The sequence below is a fragment of the Pezoporus flaviventris genome, unplaced genomic scaffold, assembly GCF_033815535.1.
Source record: "Pezoporus flaviventris isolate CSIRO_AGI_PZ_B2104156 unplaced genomic scaffold, CSIRO_AGI_Pfla_v1 ptg000116l, whole genome shotgun sequence".
NCBI classification, from domain to species: Eukaryota; Metazoa; Chordata; class Aves; order Psittaciformes; family Psittacidae; genus Pezoporus; species Pezoporus flaviventris.
The window spans coordinates 3,139,234-3,146,784 of record NW_026892664.1 but is presented as its reverse complement, the minus strand read 5'-3'; the positions used below and the strand labels follow the sequence as shown (position 1 = coordinate 3,146,784).

Below are 7,551 nucleotides of genomic sequence, written 5' to 3'. Positions count from 1 at the left end.
CCCTGCTTAGACAAGGAAAGATTGCTAAGATGTCTCCCTGGAACCTTCTCTTCTCCAGGCTGAAGACCAACATCTCTAAGCCTGTCATCATGGGAGACATGCTCCAGCCCTCAGGGCATCTTTGTGATAATTCATAAGCCCATCATTGAAGGATCATAAGGGAAGAGAGGTTGGAAGGGACCCCAGGAGGTCTCAAGTCGAGCCTGTCAGGAGCAGAATCAGAGCAAGTGGTTCAAGGCTTGATGGGAACAAGGTTTCCTTCTGTCCTGCCTGAACCTCTCCTCTGTCACTATCCCCCACTGCCTTTTGTCCTCCCACCAGGCACCATGGTGAGGAGCCTGGCTCTGTATTCTCCATGTCCTCCTTGCCACGACAGGCAACCAGTCCCCAACAGCCTTCCCTTCCCAAGATCTCAGGTCCCCATGAGCCTTCCCTTCCCCGGGCTGGAGAAGTCCAGCTCCCCCAGACTCTCCCCACAGGCACCGTGCTCCAGTATCTCCTGACCTGAGGGACCATTATTAAAGCCACTATGAACAGGGGATCTGAAGCCTGGATGGAGGATTCCAGATCATCCTTTCCTTTGTTCTCTTGCCGTGCTCCTGCTCATACAGCCCACGATGCTGCTGTCCTCCCTTGCTGCCAGGGCACACGCTGCCTCCTGTCCAGCTCCTGCCCACCCAGACCTTTCCCATGGGCTGTTCTCAGCCAGGCAGCCCCAGCCTGTGCCATTGCAGGGCAGTCCCCTGCAGGGACCCCTGTGTCCCCTGCTCTCCTGCCCAGGACACCCTGAGAGCTCTGCAGCCCCCCCCCCCCATGCCTTCCCATCTCCCCACACCAGCACAACAGCCCCATTCATTGGGCTCCCCAAGAGCTCTTCCTGCTGCAGGCACAGAGCAGCCATCCCAGAGCTGGAGCAGCCAGAAAGCTGCTTTCATTCCCCTTCATTCCTGACATGTGAGGACATATCACAGAGAAGAAGTTGCTGCAGGATGGTTTATTGTGCTTAAACACAATGAGAGACCCCCACTGACACAAAGCCTGTGTGTCAGACAACACGAGTGGCTACTTAAGCAGGAGGAGATGAAAACTGACATTTACGTGAAGACATCCTACAATGGAAGGCCTTTGCAGGGTAAAGGAAGCAGTATATGGTTGCTGAAACCCATCCATTCACCAGCTTCCTCACAGCATCCTTCAGCTCCTGGTTCCTCAGGCTGTAGATGAGGGGGTTCACTGCTGGAGGCACCACCGAGTACAGCACTGACACCACCAGGTCCAGGGATGGGGAGGAGATGGAGGGGGACTTCAGGTAGGCAAAGACAGCAGTGTTGACAAAGAGGGAAAGCACGGCCAGGTGAGGGAGGCACGTGGAAAAGGCTTTGTGGCGTCCCTGCTCAGAGGGCATCCTCAGCACGGCCCTGAAGATCTGCACATAGGACCCCACAATGAAAACAAAACAGCCAACAGTAATCAGGACACCAACCACAAGAAGCCCAACTTCCCTGAGGTAGGAGCGTGAGCAGGAGAGCTTGAGGATCTGGGGGATTTCACAGAAGAACTGCTCCACAGCATTGCCTCGGCAGAGGGGCAGTGAAAATGTATTGGCCGTGTGCAGCAGACCAGTGAGAAACCCAGTGCCCCAGGCAGCTGCTGCCCAGGAGGGTCCCATAGTGCAGGGGCTTGCAGATGGCCACGTAGCGGTCGTAGGACATGACAGTGAGGAGAGAATACTCTGCTGAGATGAAAAAGACAACGAAAAAGAGCTGTGCAGCACAACCTGTGTAGGAGATGGACCTGGTGTTCCAGAGGGAATTGGCCATGGATTTGGGGACAGTGGTGGAGATGCAGCCCAGGTCCAGCAGGGAGAGGTTGAGGAGGAAGAAGTACATGGGGGTGTGGAGGCGCTGGTCGCAGGCTGTGCTGGTGATGATGAGGCCGTTGCCCAGGAGCGCAGCCAGGGAGATGCCCAGGAAGAGCCAGAAGTGGCAGAGCTGCAGCTCCCGCGTGGCTGCGAATGGCAGGAGGAGGAAGTGGGTGATGGAGCTGCCGTTGGACATCTGCTGCCTCTGGGCATGGGGCACCGTCAGAGGAGAAAAAGGCAGTGACAGGTCAGGACAGGAGGGGTGTCAGATACAGAAGTTCAGTTTACACCTTCACAACTGAGCACATAATAGCAGGAGAGGAGAGGTTCAGCATTGTCACCAGTCATGTCATTACACTGCTGAGACTTCTTCCTAGGTACAATCAGAAGAGCATTGCATCAGGCAAAAAGTCTCAGTTCTTTGCAGAACCAAGAGAGCTGCAGTGTCCATCAGTCCTCTCCCACTTGCCCTGTGCTCAAACTTGCACTGCCTGTAAGGTGCCTTCACACACAAATTAATCTTAAGAACTCCCACAAACATCTGTCCTGTGCTGAGACCAGGGGAGAACGGTTTCAAAGGGCAGATCACAGAGCTCTCACGCTGAGAAGCAAAGGGCTGTGGGCAGCAGAGCACGGCCAGCAGCCACCTCCAGTGCCAGACCCCAAGAGAGCTGCCTGAACGCACCCTCCCCAGGGCTGGGCTGCACTTTCCCCCCACTCCCTGCCCATCCATATCTCTGCTGCCTGGAGCTGTCCCTGCCAGGAGCTGCTGCTCTGTGCCCACCTCTGCTCCCTCTCAGTGCTCCCAGAGCCCATGCCATGGGCTGTGTGCTCAGCTCTGCCCTGCACACCCCTGCCTGTGCAGGGGCTCAGGAGCAGCTCACACAAGCCCTCACAAGACTCTCGGTGCCTCCCCCAAAGCAGAGAAGAAAATTCCCAGCTCCCACTGCCCAACCTGCCCACCAAGAGGGAAAAACATCAAAGCTCAGCATCCTTCCCTATCAGGTAAATGATGCCTCAGTGTCTTTCAGAAGGAGCCTCTGAAGAAGTGCTCAGATTGAAGGCAGATTGGAGCAGCGTCACCCACCCAGCACTTCCCTTCTCTGCCAGGGGCTGTTCCCTTCCCCTCAGCTCCCCTCTCCCCCTCCGAGCTCCATGGGGAGCTCCCGGGCAGGCCGAGTGCTGAACCTGGTAGGCAGCAGAGTCCCTGCCCCTGCACACAGCCTTTGGGCTGCAGGGACCCTGCTGCAAGGGCAGCGCTGGGCACCCCTGGCTGCACACCCACATTCACACCCTGCAGCCAGCCCCGGCACAAGGGACCTGCCTTGTCCTGTCCCTGCATGGTGCAGGGGAAGCCCTGCTCTGGAGCACATCCTCCTCCTTATCTACACAGAGAGAAACTGCAGCTGCATTGCCCTGCACCCAGTGCCTTACCACAAACAGGGCTGGGAAGGTTTCTCCTTCAGAAGGTTCCTCCTCCTCCTCCTCAGCATCCTCCACTGCCAAGTGCCTTTAAGCTCCCTGTGTCTCGCAGGTCTCCCCTCGGTCCCAGCTCAGCTGCAGAGGCCCAGCCCAAGGTGGCTCTGCCTCTGCCCCACTGGGCTCCTTGCAGGGCTCCCTGGGGCTCCAGAGAAACACCATGGGAAACAGCCTGATGATACAAAGATTTAAGGCTAAAAATCTTCATTTCTTACAATCAATCAATTAATTTGAAAATGGCCCTTTGAGAACATGGAGTCCAACCATTAACCTATCTCTGGCAAGTCCACACACTGAGCATGAGAACATCTCTGGTAGGATACCCTGTTTGGATGGTCAGCAACAGCAACTGGGGCTTTAAAGTTGAATTTTACATCCTACCTTAATTTCACTAATTTATATCCTATTCTGTTAGTTGTTAAACATTCTGCTATACATTAGAGCATAGAAATCAGCTGAACAAGTTATGCTGATGCAGAAACCTGTCCATATATATAATTGTACTTAAACCCATTTAAGAAATTCTTAACAATTGAGTAAAGCAACCAAACAACGCCCTCAATTTATGACTGGAATTCAGCACTACTCTGTGGCACAGCGGCAAGAGGTGAGCACAGCACTCTGAGAAAGATGGACTGACGTTAGTCACGGGGTGGAATGTGCTGATGCACTTCCCCCCCATTTCCTGGAGCCCTCTGCTTCCCCAGGAGTTCCTGTTAGGCCCCAGCTTTTGCACAGTGCAAGGTGTTGGATGCTGGCTGCTCCCTGGCTGCACCAGGAGCTCTGGTTGCCTGGCAAAGGTGGGAGCAGCACACAGAGATCAGGAAAGTCGGATACTCCCTGATCATAAAAGAAGCTCTTTCAGGTTGATCAGCCATTCCCTAAATCCTAAACAGTTTCAGAACAGGCATGCAGAACTTCTCTAGGAAACACCTTCCAGTGTCTCACCACCCCCATCAGAAAGAATTTCTTCAGAGAACATGGTTTCTGTTTCACTGCAGAAAAAGGAGGCAGGAGAGAAGGGGTGGGGAGCACTTACTGAAGCCCCGACTCCGCACAGGGCAGCGAGGGGTGCTGCTCTTCACTACAGCACAGCTGGGCTGAACTGAGTCAGTGCTTACACAGAAACCTGTCCTTGTCCCTGATGAAGCTCGACAGCCCACAGGCTTCTCCACAAGTACCAGCCCATCTGTTTTCCTTGTCACGTCTTGCTCAGTGTCACAAGCTGTGGCACAAGGGGAGGCCCTTGTTGCTGTTTCTCCTGGAACACAGGGAAGTAGAAAATGAAATACTTTTTTTAATAATGCAAGGCAAGGCAAGGTAAGGCAAGGCAAGGCCATTAAAGGCCAGGAAAGGTGAGGAGAGGTAAGGCGAGGCAAGGCAAGGGAAGGAAAGAAAAGGCAGGGCAAGGCACGGCAATGGAAGGCAAGTCAAGGGAAGGGAAGGCAAGGCAAGGAAAGGCAAGGTAAGGCAAGGCTAGGCGAGTCAAGGCAAGGCAAGACAGTGCAAGGCAGTGCAAGGCAAAGAAGGGAAAGTAATGGTTAGGTGAGGTAAGGCAAGGCAAGGCAAGGCCAGGCAAGGCGAGGAGAGGCAAGGAGAGGCAAGGCCAGGCAAGGAATGGCAATGGAAGGAAAGTAACGGCGAGGAAAGGCAAGGCGAGGCGAGGCAAGGAACGGCCATTAAAGGCCAGGCTAGGCTAGGAGAGGCGAGTTGAGCTGAGGCAAGGCAAGTCAAGGGAAGGAAAATCCTCGCGAGGCGAAACAACGTGAGGAGAGGCGAGGCAACGAGAGGGGAGGCAAGGCAAGGCAAAGCAAGACCAGGGAAGGCAAGGCATTGCAAGGGAAGGAAAGGCATGGCAAGGCAAGGCAAATCAATGCAAGGCAAATCAAGGCAAGGCATGGCAAGGAATGGCAAGGCAAGGAAAGGCAAGGAAAAGCAAGGGAATGCAAGGCAAGGCAAGGGAAGGCAAGGGAAGATAAGGCAAGGCATGGCAAGGGAAAGAAAGACTTGGCAATGTGAGGCGAGGCAAGGCAAAGCAATGCAAGGCAAAGCAAGGAAAGACAAGGCATGGCAAGGGAAGGAAAGGCATGGTGAGGAGAGGCAACGCGAGGCAAGGCAAGGCAAGGCAATGCAAGGCAAGGGGAGGCAAGGCGAGGCGAAGCGAGGTGAGGCAGGGCGAGGCAAGGAAAGGCCATTTCAGGCCAGGCAGGGCGAGGCTAGTCGAGGCAAGGTGAGGCGATGTGAGGCGATTCCAGGCAAAGCAAGGCAAGGCAAGGGAAAGCAAGGCAAGGCAAGGCAAGTGAAGGAAAGGCATGGCAAGGCAAGGGAAAGCAAGGCAAGGCAAGGGAAAGCAAGGCAAGGCAAGGGAAGGGAAAGCAAGGCAAGGGAAGGAAAGAAATGGCAAGGCGAGGCAACGCAAGGCAAAGTCAGCCAAGGAAAAGCAAGGCAAGGCCATTTAAGGCCAGGCAAGGCGAGGTGAGATGAGGCAAGGCAAGGCAAGGCGAGGCAAGTCCAGGCAAGGCAAGAAAAAGCAAGGGAAGGAAAGGCATGGCTAGGCTAGGAGAGGCAAGGCAATGTGAAGGCAAGGCAAGGCAAGGCAAGGCATGGCAATGGAAGGAAAGTCCTGGCGAAGCCAGGCGAGGCGAGGTGAGGCGAGGCAAGGCAAGGGAAGGCAAGGCATGGCATGGCAAGGGAAGGGAAGGAAAGAAAAGTCATTGCAAGACATGGCAAGGCGAGGGAAGGCAAGGCAAGGGAAGGCCAGGAGAGGCAAGGCAAGGGAAGGCCAGGAGAGGCAAGGCAAGGGAAGGCCAGGCATGGCATGGCAAGGGAATCAAAGGCAAGGCAAGGGAAGGCCAGGCAAGGCAAAACAAGGCAAGTCAAGGCAAGGCAAAGCAAGACAAGGAATGGCAAGGGAAGGAAAATCATAGCAAGGCATGGCAAGACAAGGGAAGGGAAGGCAAGGGAAGTCAATTCAAGGGAAGGCAAGGGAAGGCAAGAAAAGTCAAGGCAAGGCAAGGTATGGCAAGGGAAGGAAAGGCATGGCGAGGAGACGCAAGGCAAGGAGAGGTGAGGGAAGACAAGGCAAGGCATGGCAAGGCAGGGCAAGGCAGGGCAAGGCAGGGGAATGCAAGGAAAGGCAAGGCAAGGTGAGGCAGGGCAAGAAAAGGCAAGGCAATTCCAGGCCGGGCAAGTCAATGAGAGGCGAATCAAGGCGATGCGAGGCAAGGCAAGGGAAGGCAAGGAAATGCGAGGCAAGGCAAGGGAAGGCAAGGAAATGCAAGGCAAGGACAGGCAAGTCAAGCCAAGGACAGGCAAGGCCAGACCAGGGCAGGCAACGCCAGGCCAGGCATGGCAATGCAATGCAAGGCAAGGGAAGGCAAGGCAAGGCCAGGCAAGGTAAGGCAAAGAAAGGGCAGGCAAGGCAAGGCAAAGCAAGGCAAGGCCAGGCAAGGTAAGGCAAAGAAAGGGCAGGCAAGGCAAGGCAAAGCAAGACAAGGCAAGGCAAGGCAATGCAAGGAAAAGCAAGGCAAAGAAAGGGCAGGCAAGGCAAGGCAAAGCAAGACAAGGCAAGGCAAGGCAATGCAAGGAAAAGCAAGGCAAGGTAAAGCAAGGCAAGGCAAGGCAATGCAAGGCAAAGCTAGGCAGGGCAAGGCAAGGCAAGGCCAGGCACGGTAAGGCAAGGTAAGTCAAGGCAAGGCCAGGCAAGGCAATGCTAGGCAAGGCCAGGTACGGTAAGGCAAGGTAAGTCAAGGCAAGGCAAGGCAAGGCAAAGGAAGGCAATGCTAGGCAAATCAAGGCCAGGGCAGCCCAGGAAGGGCAAGGCAAGTCAAGGCAAGCCCTGCAAGGCCAGGACAGGCCACGTCAAGCAGGGGAAAGGCCAGGCTAGGCCAGGACAATCAAGCAATGGAAGGAACGGAAAGGCAATTCAGTGCAAGACGAGGCAATGCAAGACAAGGAAAGACAAGGCAAGGCCAGGCAAGGCCAGGCTAGGCCAGGCCAGGCCAGGCCAGGCCAGGCAAGGAAATGCAAGGCAAGGCAAAGCAAGGCAAGGCAATGCCAGGCAAGGACAGGCAAGGCAAGGCAATTCCAGGCAATGCAAGGCAAGGCAAGGCAAGGACAGGCAAGGCAAGACAAGGACAGGCAACGAAATGCCAGGCAAGGCCAAGCCAGGCAAGGCCAGGCAATGCAAGGCAAGGCATTACAAGGCAAGG

The 7,551-nt window shown here is 55.2% G+C and overlaps 1 pseudogene; it reads right to left on the bottom strand.

Moving 5' to 3' along the window:
- Window positions 1-1,066: 1,066 nt before the first annotated feature.
- LOC133282300 (olfactory receptor 14A16-like) lies at window positions 1,067-2,101 on the bottom strand (annotated as a pseudogene).
- Between the last annotated feature and the right edge of the window lie 5,450 nt (window positions 2,102-7,551).